The 18,345-nt window shown below is 28.6% G+C and overlaps 1 protein-coding gene and 1 long non-coding RNA gene across 6 annotated transcripts in view; one reads left to right on the forward strand and one right to left on the reverse strand.

The window, feature by feature from the left end:
- Positions 1 to 18,345, forward strand: part of Con (leucine rich repeat protein connectin) — a 165,994-nt gene that overhangs the window by 130,461 nt on the left and 17,188 nt on the right. For all 3 annotated transcript variants that reach the window (XR_014425415.1, XM_083038957.1, XM_083038971.1), the window contains one exon: positions 4,234 to 4,309. The gene's annotated coding sequence lies outside the window, so the exon portion shown is untranslated. The remainder of the gene's footprint in view (positions 1 to 4,233; positions 4,310 to 18,345) is intronic.
- Positions 1 to 18,345, reverse strand: part of LOC145936627 (uncharacterized) — a 137,088-nt gene that overhangs the window by 107,121 nt on the left and 11,622 nt on the right. Inside the window, exon 2 of one of the 3 annotated variants that reach the window (XR_014425417.1) lies at positions 5,123 to 5,621. The exons of 1 other annotated variant lie outside the window; for it this stretch is intronic. This is a non-coding gene — a long non-coding RNA (uncharacterized LOC145936627). Of the gene's footprint in view, positions 1 to 5,122; positions 5,634 to 18,345 lie in introns of those variants that run through there. One more of the 3 variants, XR_014425418.1, reaches the window with a different exon arrangement.

Consider the following 18,345-nt stretch of genomic DNA (forward strand, 5'->3'; position numbering starts at 1 on the left):
GAATATATATATTTTCTGCTTTTTTGCCGTTTAATTGTTCGTCGATTTAATCCCTACGGTTCTCATTTACGGTTTCTTCTCTTTCCATTTTTGTTTGTTGAAAACGACCCATTTTGCAGACTGTTTTAATTGCAGAAATTAGCAATGACTTAACCGAGTGCAGTTTTTGAATGACCACGTTTATCTGTCTGTTGTTTTATTGCTTTTCTTGATTTTTACGAAGGTTCTCCCTTCACTGTGTAAAAATATTAATTTGTTTTTTCCTAGTCTATGAATTGATCGCTAATTAAACTATGAAATTGAGTCTTACCGGATGACTGAATTTTATGTATTCTATTTCTTTTTTTTCCGTATTATTTCGATTTTTTTCTCTGATTTCAAGTGTATAAAGAATACAGCAATAGTTCCTTTTTGCAATTTTTGATACGATTATTTATAAAGAATATATGTATAGAACGAAGAAATTTTGCAGACTTAGAAAAACAAAATGAGAGAGAAGAGAGGAATGAAAAATCAATATTATTTTCACTAACAGAGAAAATCGACAGTATTTAAAAGTAGTCCGACTGTACGAAAAGTGATTTTCTGACTGCAGACATTCATTTTCTCTGTTTATTTTAATTTAATTACAAAATCTTAAGAAAATAATACATATAGCTTGGATGTGTAAAAAATCTGTAAAATCTGAAATTGTTATGTATAAAGTGAATGAAATTAAGATTTGAGAGGTAGCTATTGAGAATCTTCATGTTAATTCAGTTAAAACAACTTGAATGAGAGACAGTAGAATTAGCAAGGCAAACTTAATACGATTCTTACATCAGCATAAATCCCGTTTACATATCGATTCACCCAGAAGATTCTGGTAAAGATTTAAAAAAAGATTTTCAAAAAATAAAAATGTAACATTTGCGATGAAATCGATAATAATCAATTAGTTGGATTGTTTTATTTATAATATTAAATTTATTATATTAAAAGTGGGAAAACACATTTTTTATCAAACCATCAGTTGTGTTAAAAGATGTATCTTTAAATATTTGCTCTATATATTTTATTAGCGACAGCTGTCCAACTCATTTTTCATATTTGCAACCGCAATTTTTAATAAAAATCCCTTGATTGGATAGAACAGACAAGTGTTGCAATCAACTCAATTTCTAGAACTGATATTAGATTTTTTCTATGGAAATAAAAATAAAAGATTAAAACCATGAAACAATGAATGAACTGAGTTTGTGTTTTAATAGGTCAGAAGTGAGGGAAAAAATATTACAGTTTATCATGTTGTACATTGTGTCAGACAATGCCTAAAAAATATGATTTTAAACATATAAAAATGAAATACAATAAATAAAATTAATTAATAATGTAACCTGAAAATTTTGCCAAACTTTGTAGTTTAAAATTAAAATTATTCAACTTAAAATTATTTCAAGATTGTATTGTAATAAATTAATAAATTTGTGATATATAATATTATGTAAGAGTTTTAAAAATCTTTAAATTCTTCGGAAAATTTATTAAAAAATTTTAAGATAAATTACTGTGTTAAGAATTAATTCGAATTTTTAGAAAACAATTTTTTTTAAAACAACTATTTTTCTTCATATATTATACTTCTTTTTTTTAATAGTCTGAAATGCCGCTTTTTAAGAAATCGGAAAGATAGCTATTCGCGATAATGGACCATTAATCTGTTGGCGACAGCTGTTCCAATATCCAGGCAACTAATCGGAAACCCGAAGTGAGAAAAATGAAACAAGATGAAATAAGAAATAAAAAAATGAAACTTTTATTAAGTTAAACTCTTCACTCACAAGAGAATTCACACACAATTTTATGTTTTTACAAGAACATGTATTATTCAATTTTAGTAAAACATTCCAGCACTCTCTCCATTAATTTTTCAAGCTTCCATTATATATATGTGTATTAGATTAATCGATATTCTTGTGTCGTATTTATTTTATTATAAAAAAAATTCTCTTTCACAATATATATATATCATATATCATGATGAATAAATCAAATGATTATTTAAGCTGTCTCTTCCACGCAACTTGGCAAAGTTATGTTTTTAAGCTGTATTTTTGAAAATAAAAAAAAATATTGTAAAAAACATCATCAAGACAATGAATGATTTTTTTAGATTAGCTTCATATTATTATATTATGTTTTATGCATCGATGTACATGGTTGCGAAGTAACTTGCTTCTTTTTAATGGAACTTTCTAATAGTTTTTCTAATAGCATAAAATGAGAAATTACAACTAATGCATTCAAAACGTAAAAAGCATGTGGTTCCATTTAAAAAAAATAGAATTGCATTTCGCAGCTGTTTCTATGCACGAAAACGCAAGTAGAGACAAATAGAAATGTAAAAAAGCGTCTATATAAAACTATTCAATTTTATTTTCTGACTTTTTTCCATCTCTAACTGTTTCAGAGATACAGCTTCACGTTGTCACGTATGAAACATTCTGATAAAAATAGCATATAATAAAATACACATGATAAAAAGTAATAATATAATATATTAACTAAATCAGAATAATATTAATTATAATAAAATAACTAATGTAATATACAATGTTTATAATTGCGAATATCATATATATAGAGCAATTGCACTTGCAGACAATAAAAAGGAATATTTAAAACGTTATTTAAGAAAAGGCAAGCGCAGAAAGGAAAAATTGAAAAATAAAAGGCTAATTTTGCAGCTCGACAGATCGCTTATAAAGTTAATGTAAAAGAAGCAAAGCTATTTTGGAATCTAAGAACATTGTAAGCCAAAGTACGCGGGAAGATTAATCGTAGGAGTTGCGCAGGATTAAAGCGAGTTTAATTTCGAAACGAATCACCCGGGATCTAATCTCTCTAGTTGGCATCACCGGGATATATCTTTCGTTGCATTGCATCGTATTTCGTATATATTTCATCTTAAATGCCGCTTCTCTCCCTCTGCTCGCGATATTATAGTTTGCGCGCGAATATCTTCGTCATCCTTATTAATCTTGTCTTCTCTCCCTTCATTCTCTCTCTCTTTTTTTTTTCTCCCTTCCTACACCATCTCACAGACGTTTACCTCTTTGTCATTGCATATTATGGCGCAATTTGCAAATTCTACTCTTAATTGCTGCTGGAGAAAATTCCAACTTCCCACTAAACTGATCCCCTAATGTATAGATGAACATTTCACGGCTCTAATGTCTTTCTCAATATTTTTGAATGAAGAAAGCATATTAATATTGCAAATTATTATTGAAAACTGAATCATGTAAGTCTAAAAATGATAATTTGGGAAAATAAATTTAGGTACTTCAAAATTAAACAATTTCGGCTTCCAAATTGTTCCATTACATTACAATTTTAAGATATATTAATTATATGCATCACGCTATCTTATATAATAAAAGATTTATATTTAAATAAATATTAAAAATTTTAGCTAATTTAGCAAGAAATCCAAGAACTCTTATAATTGCTATTTTTCGTAAAAAAAAAATGTATATTTTATGGCAATAACAAAAAATCTTTATATGAAGAACATTAACAATACACAGTTGAAAAATTTGTGTTAAATTTAACAAATATCACATGTCCCAAACGGTCCACAGAAATTTTTGTGTTAATTTAACATAATATGGATATGTTAAATAGTGACACGAATATTGTGTTAATATTTCAACATAAAATAAATGCAAACTTCAAGTAAACTTAAAATTTAAATTTGTGTTAAATTAACATAGTTTTAATGTAAAAATTAACTAAAAAATTGTTAATTTAACATTTTATCATCCCTACTTAAATTATAAAGTAAAATTAACATTTTTTTCCTGTAAATTTTAACAAATAAATCTTGTCACTAATAATACGGAACATATTTATTGTGTAATATTAAAAATAGATGCACATTGTGTTATTTTTACACTTTTTTTTTGTTGTTTTAATAATTTAACATTTGAGTTCAATTAACACAACAGTAATATGTTAAATTAACATATGAATGTGTTAAATATTTAACACAAAAATTTTAACGGGGACCGTTTTTAACAAGAAAACAAATTTTCCAACTGTGTATACATAAGAAAAAAAATATTGTGAATATTAGACTTCTGGGTGTGTTTTTTTTTGTGTGTATGAATCAATAATATTGATAATATAAATGTTTACCTAATAATTTTTCACTGCAATAATTGTAATAAAATTAATTACTTTTTTTTACAGGGGATACGAAGGAGATTTGAACTCTGACGCGATTCCAGTGAGAGATCTTCACATACCTTTTCCCACACATCATACAGTTAAGTATATTGAGCAATTATTATAATGAAAATTTTCACACTTGTTGTGCAGAAGTTAAATTATGATTAAATAGCCCGCTCTAAAATAAACCTACAAATAACAACAGTGTTTTGAGAAAAGTGTCGGAAGCTTTTATTTTAATGTTGCATTTTCTAAAGGAGACATAGAAACATAATAGAGCTATTCATTTTAGCTGCATTTTCTTCTTGCATTTCCTTCCTGTATCTGACGCAGAATAAGTGTGTGTTTAAGCTTTGGGGAAAGAGGGAGAAAAAATAAATAGTACAGCGAAAGTGACTCATTGTTACAACCGAAGTTTCTCACTATTCGCAATAAAAATGGATACAACGCTTTTATGACAAAAGCGAAGAACTTTTATTTACATAATCAATTCTTATTAGCACTATAAATCAACACAATAGATTTATGAAAGATATAAAATTATATTCCTTACTGAATCAAGATCGATTACTGATTTTCATCGCTATTATCGATCTTTTACTTTCGAACTGATATCTTTTTTCCTCAATGTAATAAAAACAGCTGATTTTTCCTTTTTAACTTCAAGTTTAATATATAAAAGTTTAATATAAATATATAATATATTTTTTAATCTCTCTCTCTTATAAAAATATTAATTTATTTTTTAAATAATTAATATTTCAAATTATATTTATAATTAATAATAATAATTTAAATAATAATTAATAAATATTTTAAATTAATATTTATAATTTATTTAAAAATTTTTTATTTTATTTATTTATTAACTTATTTTTTTATTTTTTCAAATTAAATAATCAGACATCGATCAATTATCCTTATTGTTTATCAATTATTTCCTTAAAATTAAACCTCAAAATTTAATGTTTTAATTTATTTTATCAATATATCCGTTTCCATTAATTTGAAAGAAGAAATACATGTCTCTATACTTTCCCAAATTTTCGAGAATTCATTTTGGAATTGACACGTTTAAAAAGAAAAGATGTAAAGGGAGCATCGCCGCGCATTATATGCGCACAAGTTCGTCCAATAATCGTTCGTCTTGGCGAAATTACGGCGCTGAGGATGGCGTTATCTCCCCGCTTACGACTTAAATCACGCCTCTTACGAGCTTCGCTCCTTGTCCCATTTTTGTTCGGGTGTCCCTTAATTTCTCCTTGCGCGCCAGGAATTACCATCGCAACCAGGCGCTTCCGGGCCTCTTCGGGGTGCTGTCTTCGTTCCCGCTCGCAGGAAATCCCGGCTGAAAGCCGGGATGTCATACCGCGGCCCCAGGTTCACCTTAACGCAGGTCGCCTTCCTTCCTGAAATACATCCTACGGGAATTAAATGCGCGATATTAAATGCAGGGTGCAAACAACCTCCTGGCTGAGAGAGTCACACGGCTTTACCCTCATAACTTTTCAAGCGAACCGAGATTGTATATTATATTTTCGAATAAACCCCGCGCACACAATATATGTATTTAATATTCCTAGGCATTAGTATTGAACACTAGAGTTCACTGTATACAGGGTGTCCTATTTTAAATAAAAAGCTGCAGGCAGTGTTTGCTGTTTGTCTAAATAAAATTATATAGATGATTATCTAGATAAAATTTTTGCGTCATCTTATTTTTATAGATAATAAAATTAGATAATAAAAATATGTATTATCTATATATCTGCATCTTATTAGATTAAAAAAAGGTGTTATTTTTATTTAATTATGTAGAATAATGTTCAAATAATTTGATTTAGAGTTCATAGCACATAAAAATACGTAATACAACTTAAGCAGTAAGCGATAAAAACTTACAAATAAAAATATGAATATATTTTTATATCCCTTTTAAAATTTACATTTTTTTAATGTTAAATGTTTACATAAGCGGTCGAAAAATAATATTATCTAGATAAATCGCCCCATATAATTTTATCTTTTATTTAAATATATTTAAAACAAAATCATCTTTATCTTATCTAAGATGAATTTACATATTTTCATCTCATCTTTATCTACCTAATTTTAAAATCATCTAACAATAAGCACAACACTGGCTGTAAGATTTGAAGAGGGATATCTTGTCATAAACATGATTTTATTCCAGGTGGAGGCACTTTTGAACTTCATTATTCTTTTTTTGCAAATTTTTTTAAAACGAAACCACCATAATTTTCTTATATAAATCGAGTTCTCATAATATTTGGCGTAGAAAATTATTAGACTTGAATCGTCGAAAAATAAATGGATTTATGATATATTTTATATGCTTTATTCTGACATATTTTGATAAAAAATATAAAATATTTCGTAATGTACTCATTTTCGATAATTTTACCTTAATAATTTTATGGTTCGGAAGGGGACATAACATAGTAATATTCATATGACCGTGAGCGGCGCCTCCAAGGTCAAGTGAAGGTGAGAATGAATTTTTTAAATGGAAACCCATATTTTTTATTATGACATCTTTTTCTACTAATTAATTTGAACAACTTTTATCTGAAGCATTTTTTTATTTTCCTAATATTTTTTCTTCTTTTCAAAATTCATTCTCACCTTCATTTGACCTTGGAGACGCCGCCCAAGGTCATATGAATATTACTATGTTATGTCCCCCTCCGAACCATACAACTTTTGTCTCAAACGTTTTTCAATCCCACGTGTCTTTCTCCATTATTTCAATGCGTCAATTAAAATGAAACACCCTGTATATATATATATATATATATATATATATATATATATATATATATATTATACACATATACAATAATAAGATAATTATAATTGATATAAAAAAAAATTATATTTTCCAAAAAAAATATGCATATTGCAAATTGCAAATTTTTTTTTAATTACAAGAGTATATTTTTTTTATATCAATTGATTTATCTCAATAATCTATGCAGAAGATTTTTATGATAAAATTATCGAAAGATGAGTAGATATTTTTTGTTAAAATGCGTCAGAATTAATGAAGCATAAAATAACTATAAGCCATTCATGTTTCGATTATTTCATTCTAAAAATTTTATTACACTAAATATTACGAGGAATCATTTTATATAAGAAAATTGTATAAGAAATTGGTGATTCTATTTAAAAATATAATGCAAAAATATAATAATGACCTCGAAATCTCCAAAATGGCTTTACCTGGAATCAAACTATGCTTACGCCAAAACGTCCTTCTCAAAATCCTACTTTTGTACAAAACATTTTTCAATAGAATAAGCCTTGGTTTTCAAAAAGTAGTAATGCAAAGTTTTTTAAAATGGGACACCCTGTATATATATCGTGATTGTTAATTTTCTATGCAATTTCAAGTGACGAGTCGTTCTTGATAGCACACTTTCGGCGTGATCTATCGATTATATTGATCCCCAGGCTATAATAACTAATTGTGTCTGGACGAAAAATTGGGCGCCAGGCGCGGATATTCGCATACACAAAAATACACGAAAAAGCAATAAACGGGGCCGCTAATTAATCGACGGCCGAATATTCGGCAACTCAATTAACACCAAATGACAGAGAAGGCGATTCAGATGGAATCGAGAGAGTCGAGAATGACAATTCGTGAGATAAAAATAAAACGTACAAGTATAGTAATATAACAAGTATATTGGAGAATAATATAAAGAAATACGAATGATGATTCGTAGAAGTGTCAAATTTTGTGTCCTGTGAACGACAGCTAATCAGTTTCAATGAAAAATTAATTTCCCTCAAAATTAATATAGTCCAGTAAAATTAGACTTTGACTTCATAAAAATTAGGAACAAGCTGAATTTTTGCGGAGACCTTTATTTCGATGTTCTAATGAAATCCTGAAAAGTACCCTTAATTTGATCCATGGGTTTTTTTTTATAGGGGATAAAAGGGGTAAATTTTAGTTTTTTGCCATTATCTCGAAAACTGGCAATTTTTCGAGAAAAACAGTTATTATTAAAATTGTAGCTCATAAAATTTTCCATAAAAAAGGTCATTATACTTTTTTTCGTACAACTAATCGTTTTTGAGTAAAACGTGCGGTAAAGTTGCAATATTTCTAATATAACTTTTCTGCACCTCATAGTCACATATAATACTATAGTGGTGTGCACATTTTCTCTTTCAGTCTTAATTCACTCTATATCTTCGAAACGGTTGATTCCACGAAAAAAAAGTATAATGACCTTTTTTGTAGAGAATTTTATGAGCTACAATTTTAATAATAACTGTTTTTCTCGAAAAATTGCCAGTTTGCGAGATAATGGCAAAAAACTAAAATTTACCCCTTTTTATCCCCTATAAACGAAACCCATGGATCAAATTAAGGGTACTTTTCAGAATTACATTAGAACATCGAAATAAAGGTCTCCCCTTAAATTCAGCTTGTTCCTAATTTTTTTATAGTTTTGCCCTTTACAAGTCTAATTTTACTGGGCTAATACATTCGCGCCTGACTTTTTAGCCTCGTTTAAATTTAAATTTGTGTTTCACATTGAAAGCCTTGCTAAATTCTTAATTGATAAATATATCAGTTCTACATTTCTATACTTCTAAAGATAAATAATAAAGTTGTTTTAAGATTTGATGGCATGGATTATTAGATTTCGTACATTGTACTTGGCACAATTATTAATTTGACAATAGAATCTAATTAATTATGAAATTGGATTTATAATTAGCTATATTTAACACAACTTGAGCTAGTTTCATGATATCTAGAATTAATTTTGTGATTATTTGATATTAATGTCAATTTTGTTTGTCGAATTACTACAGTCTGTTATTTAATAACATTAATAAGCAATGTAATAAATATTATATCTCTCTCGCTCTTTACTGCATTAAAATAGAAATTAAGAAATAATATCAATATATTTCTATTTTATTAAGATATTTTATAATTTTTCTATAAAATGTTAATAAAAAATAAAAATGAGGGACATATTTAATAGAGGAAAAATACTACTATATGTCAAAAAACAAAACGCAAACGAGAGAAATATATCGAAATAATCGAAAGACGATTGAAAGAAAGAGAGAATCCGCCCTGTTTATCTATCGTAAAACGCTATTAAGGAATATAAATATTTCCTACTTCTGTTAAGCAAAAAGAAAGATTTCTATCTCGAACATATATAATATTAACTGCACGATCCCCTCTGCGGAACGACTTGACATATACATGCAGAAATATATCCGGAACCAATATCGGGTTTTGCTAGTTTTTTTCCTCAAGAAATATGGAAAAATTATTTCTGTCAGGGGAAGCGAAACCGATTCAGCTTTTTGCCTCTTCCCTTTCGGTTCTTCTCGCGTGAATGCGGCATGTCTTTTGGAAGAGATGAATTCTCTTATATATTGTATGCATTTTGTTGTGAATAATAAAATTTAGTAATTCGCGAAATAAAATCACAATTGATCAACTTTTCATACGAAGCATTTTTTTCTTTCTCAAAATATGCAAAATTTTGCGTATACAAAATGTATTACTAAAAGAAAGATCTCTAAAAGAATCAAGAAGAAAATCTTAAAGTTTTTTGGTATATGTGTACGTATGTACAATATATGTACTATTACATAACTTTTTTATATACATTTCTTATTTATTTATTATTACTTTTATTAATATATATTAAGCAAACGTTTCAAAAATGCTTTTTATTGTTAATATATACACAGTTGGAAAATTTGTGTTTTCTTGTTAAAAACGGTCCCCGTTAAAATTTTTGTGTTAAATATTTAACCCATTCATGTGTTAATTTAACATATTGCTGTTATGTTAATTGGACTCAAATGTTAAATTATTAAAACAACTAAAAAAAAGTGTAAAAATAACACAATGTATATCTCTTTTTAATTTTACACAATAAATATGTTCCGTATTATTAGTGACAAGATTTATCTGTTAAAATTTACAGAAAAAAAATGTTAATTTTACTTTATAATATAAGTGGGGGTGATAAAATGTAAAATTAACAATTTTTTTAGTTAATTTTTACATTAAAACTATGTTAATTTTACACAAAATTTATTTTAAGTTTATTTGAAGTTTGCATTTATTTTATGTTAAAATATTAACACAATATTCGTGTCACCATTTAACATATCCGTATTATGTTAAATTAACACAAAAATTTCTGTGGACCGTTTGGGACAGGTGATATTTGTTAAATTTAACACAAATTTTTCAACTGTGTATGTATATATTCCAACAATATTTATCTATTAATAATATATTAATATGGTTAATTATATGTAATAATTAATATGCATATGAAGATAAAGGATAAAAGATGAAGATAAAAGATTGGTCGTTATTACATGAAAAATTATATAGATAATAAGTAATTAAATTGATTTATAATATTATATAATTATGATGCATATTAAATAATTTTTTATTTATTATTATTATTAATATCGTTATATTAGAGCAGTTTTTTAATATTGTTCTCATTTATTTCATCAGCCTTTTATTTCCTAACAAAAAAAAAAAAAAAAGATTACAGGGATACGGTTGAATATTTTTGAGATAGACTTTGAAAAATTCAAGTTTTATTCGCTTAGGCAGAGAGATCGATTTATGCACCTTTCTTTCGGCGTTGTGAAACGTAGCCTATGTAGGTTCCTTAGGGAATTTAGTATAGTTCGGACTACTTCAAAAGCAAGCCGAATTTTCAACAAAGATATAAGCATGTGTATAGATATTGAGGAATTGGAAAAAGATTCGGTTTGCAGAATACACAATTGTCCGGAGTCGTATTTTGATGCTTTAGTAGATTTGATGTAATAGACTTATGTTAGATTAGATTATCCGGTGAAATGGAACAATCTTAATAAAACATTCTAGCAAATCCAGTTATGTATATGTACATATGTATGCATATCTTTATCATCTTCCCTTAAATTTACATATACAAAAATTATTTTATTAGAGGAATGTGTATGTATATTACAAATCTCTCTCCTCTCTTCTTCCTCATACTCTGAGATTTTCCAATGTATTTTTTATTAGAATTTTAAATTTTATTAAACTTTTAAAATTTATGATTAATATTTTTAGATTATGCAAAAATAATCTTATATTACTGAATTTCTGCAGACTTCAAATAATAAATATATATTACAATTACATAATATTAAATAATCTATCAATTACTGTTAGATATGAAAAGGTATTATATTTGGAATTAAAAGTACTTTTTTTCTCTCTCTCTCTCTCTCTCTTTGTTTGGGTGTTTTGCGCTACATTTTTTAGTTTCTTTTTTTAATAAATATTTTAATAAATATCAAATTAAATATAAAAACGAATCAATCTTATAACAACAATAGAAAATTTTTAAGAATTTCAAAATTTTTTTTATTTCTGTGTATACACATATATTTTTTAATACTGCAAATTTAAATTTTAGTTAAACAATTTTGCATACTTAAAAAAAGATTTAAAAAATTGAATTCTTTCTTCTTTTCTGTATTCCTTTTTTTCTTCTTCTCTTTCTATTTTTATTAAATCATAAGATCTAAAATAAAAGAGGTAATTCTGTTATATTAGTTTCTTTGCATTAATATGATAATTGACTATTAAATAATATTTTATATAATTACTATTTTTAATATACATTATTATAGAAGTTTTTCATATATTATTCTTAAAAATTTAATATTTATCTACTTTCTCTAACTTTTTTAATGAGTTTATTATAATTATAATTAATAAATTAATTATAATTTTTCTCAAGTGTTTTAAACATATAAGGCAGTCGATAGAAACGTTTCTTGTGGCAAGGTATAATAATACATTTCGTCCTCGTTAATATTGTTATACGATATTTCCACATCAGGATCCAATTTCTCAACATTTCTGGCAATCGTCGCACTGAAAATTCCTGACCTGATCTGGTTACTACATCATCGTTCTATCGCTATTTTATGGCAATAAGAATTCGACCTTCCTGGCTCTCTTTCGACCGGCACTTCGACTGATATACTTGATATATGACCGAAGAGAGAATAAGGCGCGCGCGCGCGCGCACGCACGCACACACACACACACACACACACACACACACACACACACACACACACACACACACACACACACACACACACGCACGCACGCACATGCACACATTTCTCACCAACATAGCATCGAAGCGAGCTGTGTTTTAAGTGCAATAAGGCAATAACATCAATATTCTACGATGTGTGAAATTTATCCGATGAAGATGAGGAAAAAATTTACTCATTGTCAGTATTATATATGGATATCTTTTAATTGCTTTTTCTTTAACTTAAAAATTACTCATTCTAATGATTATCTAATTTAATTTAATTGAATCTTTAGAAACCTATTATTTTTCAATAAATATTGCAAAATTTTTCCAATTCAATGTCTGAATCTTAAAAGGTTTCTAAAAAAAAGATTTTATTTCTTTTATTATTTATTTTCAATATTATTATATATTTTTTTTTATATTAATTTTATATTTTTATATTTTTTACTATATATACTCAAAATTTTCTAATATATGAATAACATATATTACATATAATAAAAAATGAATATTTATTTAGATATGGGTGTACAATCTGTTAGATCTGTAATTTTTAATTATTACATCAGCGAAAAGAGGAGCATTTTATATAACAAAGTTTAAATGAAGTTGAATTAATTATCGTCCACAAACGAGAACAAATTTCAAATTCACCCTGCCACTTTTCCACATTGATGTGGAAGAACTCTCGAATTTTTTCGAATTTGCGACCATCGAACAAACATGGCTTCTTTCCTAGCACATTGAAATACGAGTAATAAAAAAATCAATTTATGAATGGCGTTACTTTCTTGGAAGGACGTTAACGCGTGAGATCTAATTAAATCGTTGACGACTTGATGAATTAAAGGGAAAAGGAGGAAAGTTTTCTCTCTGCTAATGAGGTGCTGTTAATAAAACTCCTCTGGAAAACTCTTTCACCAATTTATCAGTTTTTAAAATTATATACATTTATATATTAATTAATATTAGTAATAGACATTATAAGGAACAGGATTTTTTTCATCGATTGACTAATTTTTATTTTTTTCTATATAAGACGTAAAATTATTCTCTCGAAAAATCGCTAGTCATGTAAAATTTCAATGTTAAATTTTTAATTAATATTAATGATACAAATTAGACAAGAGATTTTTCACTAATATCAAGTTTTTATTTTTCTTTATATGCATATAATATTTTTCTAAAAAAAATCACTCTCAATCACTTTGGTGTTTGAACTCCGACGCCATAGCTGATCGAGTTCTTGCACATATTCGCCTTCTCGATCGGGGAAAAAACTCGTCATATGCAAGGTACACCAAACTATACATCTAGATGTCTTCCGTACGCCCTTTCTCGATAAACGAACCTCTATACATATACGGACGCTCTCGACATATACCATTATCGATAAGGGCGCTCTCGATTTTTTTCTCAGACGCTACCCTTCTCCACTTTCTTTTACGACATACTGTAAAAAACTTGAAAGGAAGTCGATGAGGTGTGAGGTGAATTTTTGCATCAGTATCAGAATTTTTGATCAATTTTTTTTTTTTTTTTAAGTATTAAGAAGTTGCAAGTTTTCATGTACAGGGTATCCCATTTTAACTTTCGCACTGAGATTTCTTGAAAATTAAGGTTTTCTTCGAAAAATGTTTCATACAAAAGGTGTAAGATTTCGAAGAGAACGTCTTGTCGTAAGTATAGTCTTATTCCAGGTGGAGAAATTTTTGAGATTTCGAGATCATCGTTATTTTTTTTAAACGAAACCATAATTTTCTTACATAAATCGATTCCTCGTAATATTTAGCGTAAAAAATTGTTAAAGTGAAATAATCGAAAAATGAATTGTTTACGAGATATTTTATATTTCATTCTAACACATTTTTCGATAATCTTACCTTAATAATTTTCTGCCCAGAATAACGAGATAAATTAATTGAGTGTAAAAAGAACCATATCTATATACTTTTGTAATTAAAAAAAATTGCAATGTGCAACTGCACATTTTGTTTTAAAAAATAATTACATGTTTTTTTTACCACTTTTTGTTATCTTCGAAAAAATAGCAACGCGTTATTCAAAATGGGATACCCTATGCGAAACAATTTCTCTCGTAAAATTATTTTCGGCAATTACGAAATCGACCGACATATTCGGAAGATCGATTTCGCGCTCTTCTCCTCAGCCGGAAAAGCCGTAGAAACGAATCCGAAGGGAAAGCTTCTACTTCTAACGCGTCGTTATCTGTAAGCTTATGCAAATGCCAAGCAGTTTGCCAGGGAGATTTGCATACGCTAGGTAGACCCTTCCCCTTTCCAGCCTACGATCCATGCGAGATCATGTCTAGGCATAATCTCCCCAAGAAGCTCCCATTGTAGTTATACAGTGGTTTTCTCCTTAAATCGTAGTCACGTGAGGAGACTACCCTCTCCCCCTCCCCTTCCTTTATCATTACCTTTCTTCTCCTTGTTTTATTTGCATCCTAGCATTTCGAAAACATATTGCAGTCCTTTTTTTTACATAATACGGACGTGTAGCCTGTAATAAAGGCCAAATCGCGCCGTTCATTAGCATAAAAGTACTATTTCGATCGCTCTGGGTCTCCTCCGTCGTCATAAGTGAGTTCTCGATATTGCATCGGAAGAGAGATATTGGAAGAGAAAGGCGGAAGATAAATATATGTATAAGATGTTCTTCAATTTTACATTAAAATTTTATAATGGATATCTTTATTTTAAAAAAAAAATTGTAAACCATTAAAATATAAGGGCAAATTATTAAAATATAAGGGAAAGTATGCTAAATCGTACTGTTCATTAAATCGTACCTCTACTGTATTTCTTAAACAGGGAGAAAATATTTTAGGATGTTAAGTGAAGAAGATGTTATCAAATTTTATAATTATATTGAAATAATACTTATATATTTTTGTGTAATACAAAAAGTATTTTTGGCAAATTTTTGAAGAGAATTTATGATTATAAATATGACATTCTTTTGTTGCAGACTGAGAATTTTTGTAGAAAATGAAACTTCAGTTTTGTTATAATTTTTTAATTTTATTGTTAGAGATACGAATTAGCAAACCGGTATTGTAAATCGTACCAAATACTATTTTCTTAATTTTTAATTTACGATATAAAACAATGATAAATTTGTATTAATGTTTATCGTTGACAAAGAACCATAGTTTCAAATGAATAAAGAAATTTTGTCATTTCTTTGATAATTTTATTGCAATTTTAATATTTACTTTAAAAGGTTCGAGCATACTTTCCCCTATATCTTTCGATCGATTAATTGCGTAGTCGAAATATGATTATATACAGCGTAATAATATCGTACCAAAAATACGGGACAATTTTCATAATGCATCACTACTCCACAAGAATTTTCCAATTACATTATGCTTCAACGTTGATTGGAAGGGAGGAGGGAGGAAAAGGAGAGGGGGGAGGGAGGAAAAGGAGAGGGGGAGGGAGGAAAAGGAGAGGGGGAGGGAGGAAAAGGAGAGGGAGGAGGGAGAGGGGGGAAAAGCCATCCTTCTCGCGAATCTTTCTCTGCGAATTTCATTGACAAATAATACAGTTGGTATCTGTACTTGTGAACGCTTTTAATTAAACTTATTAAGCAATTTTAATTTGCATCGTATTTAGCGTATTACTGTTGTAGCCCGCTATCGCGAGCTTAAAACAGTCTTTAGTAGCTTTGAAACAGCTTTTCAAAGTGGTAAATTAATAAAATTTCCGCTTAATTGAAACTCCATTTATTCATCCAAATTTACGACATAATATAATTTCTGTATCTCATCACTATGAAAATATGCCAACCAATGCGTTTGGTATTATATATTTTCTTCCTATCTTCCTCTCCTTTTTATTCATTACTTCTTTAATTACAAAAGTATTTAATTACAAAATTAAAAACGGATAAATTATTCGCTGTCTGTCTTTAAACGCAGCATTTCATAATGGATCTTATTCCAGGAAGACATCTGATAAGGAATAAAGAAGGAGACGAGATTTATAATTTAGCTTGTTGGAGGAAAGCATTACAGCACAAAGGAATTGAAAAAGGGTTGAGAGCGAAAGATTAAATTCGTGGCGTCTCGACTCGCCTAACTTTGGGAATAAACCCATGTTGCACGTGCGATTCCCCCCCCCCCTCTTCCTTCCTTCTTTCTCATCCCCTTTATCTCTTTCCATCTCTCTTTCTCCGCTCGAATGCGGATCGAATTCCATCAAGGCGCAATTAGCATATAGCAACGGAGCGTGCAGAATGGACCGCGGTGTCGCGGATAATTTTCACACAGGACGGACGTATGGCAATCTCATTGTGCGTCGAAACTTTGTCCAGCTGCAAAGTTATATTAAACGTACCGATATCGTACATATTCATATGCGCTTCTACCCTTTGACGTGTGACGTTGCGTCTTTCGCATAGCTGCAAGTGCCACTTTCGTGCGTTATTATTACTTGTGGTCCGATATACTTTAGACCAGAATTACACTGGTTTACGCAGCCAAAAATTATTTTATCAACTAGACAAAGTGTTTCTTGTAGATTTTTGGGTTGGCTGACAACGATGCCGCAAATCAAATTTCACTAGCACATCAAATTTCCAAAATAATTGAGGTTTAACGTATAAAAAAAATGGCTTTTTTGCGATATTTGAGATTCTTTTTTGTAAAAAAGGTTAACGTTACCTGAAAAGTCTGAACAGATATCGTGAATGTATTGTTCATCCCCTATGAAAAAGAGAAAAAGAGAGAAGGGAAAGAGAAAGAAAATGAGAGAAGGGGGAAGGAGAGGAAAAGAAGCTAGAAAGGGGGAAAGAAAGGGAAAGAGGTAAAGAATATAAAAAAATAAATAAAAAAGATATCGAAATAAAAGAAATGCATTTTATAAGGGATTAACAACACATTCATGACTTCTGATCAGAATTTCAAAATAATGATCTTTTTAAAAAAAAAAATTTAATATCGAAAAAAAATTATTTTTTGCATAATTAAACCTCAATTATTTCGGAAATCTGACATGCTGGTGAAAATCGGCTTGTGACATTTGTTTTCAGCATCCAAAAATCTATAAGAAATATCTTGTCTAGTTCCAAATAATAAAAAAAAAATATTTTTTGTAAACTAGTGTTATCAAACAATATGAAAAAGAGAAAAAGAGAGAAGGGAAAGGGGGAAAAAATGAGAGAAGGGGGAGGGAGAGGAAAAGAAGCTAGAAAGGGGGAAAGAGAGAAAAAAAAAGAAAAGTATAAAAAAAAATAAATAAAAAATAATAAATTGGAAATAACTCTCTCTTTCCTCCCTCTTTATTTCTTTGTTTATCTTCATAACTGTGTGTAAAATAAGTAAACTATTATCGTGTAGGAGCATTAACTTACCAAATAGTAGGAAAATTCTACGTGTAGCGTTGAAATTAAATCTTGAAATTAAATGCAAACATCTCTCGAAACAACACGCTGCGCAAACTCTGAACTCACACCTGTCTCTATACGCAATATGGTACCCTCTTTTAAGATGAGTTTCGCTCTCATCGCAATTGGAAAGAAGTACGAAACAAAACGGTGGCTATCGTGTGTATTATGAGACCTCAAGAGTGCACTCTGTTTGAAAACTTCCGCGCGTTATCTGCATATGTTACATCCGGGGCGGGATTATGTAACGGTTACATTCACCCGATATTTACCAGTTTCGTGATTTACTTTGACCGCGAAATACCACGAATTCTGCTATATTATATATATTGTTGTATAAACTCGCTTCTATAATTAGGAAAAAAAATAAAATTATTCTAAATAAATATGTAAATTAAAATATAGACATATACAGAAAGGGGATGGGAAGTTTATTTATCACAGGGATGTTTATAATACTTAGTTTTAAATCATTATATTTAGCTTTAAATCAATCAATCAATTAATATAGAAAAAAATTTCTAATTAAATAATTTTAAAAAAATTTTTAAAAAAAAATTTAAAAAAAATTAAAAAAAAAATT

The sequence above is a fragment of the Prenolepis imparis genome, unplaced genomic scaffold, assembly GCF_030444845.1.
Source record: "Prenolepis imparis isolate NDT839.2.m4 unplaced genomic scaffold, iyPreImpa1.0 SCAF_1, whole genome shotgun sequence".
NCBI classification, from domain to species: Eukaryota; Metazoa; Arthropoda; class Insecta; order Hymenoptera; family Formicidae; genus Prenolepis; species Prenolepis imparis.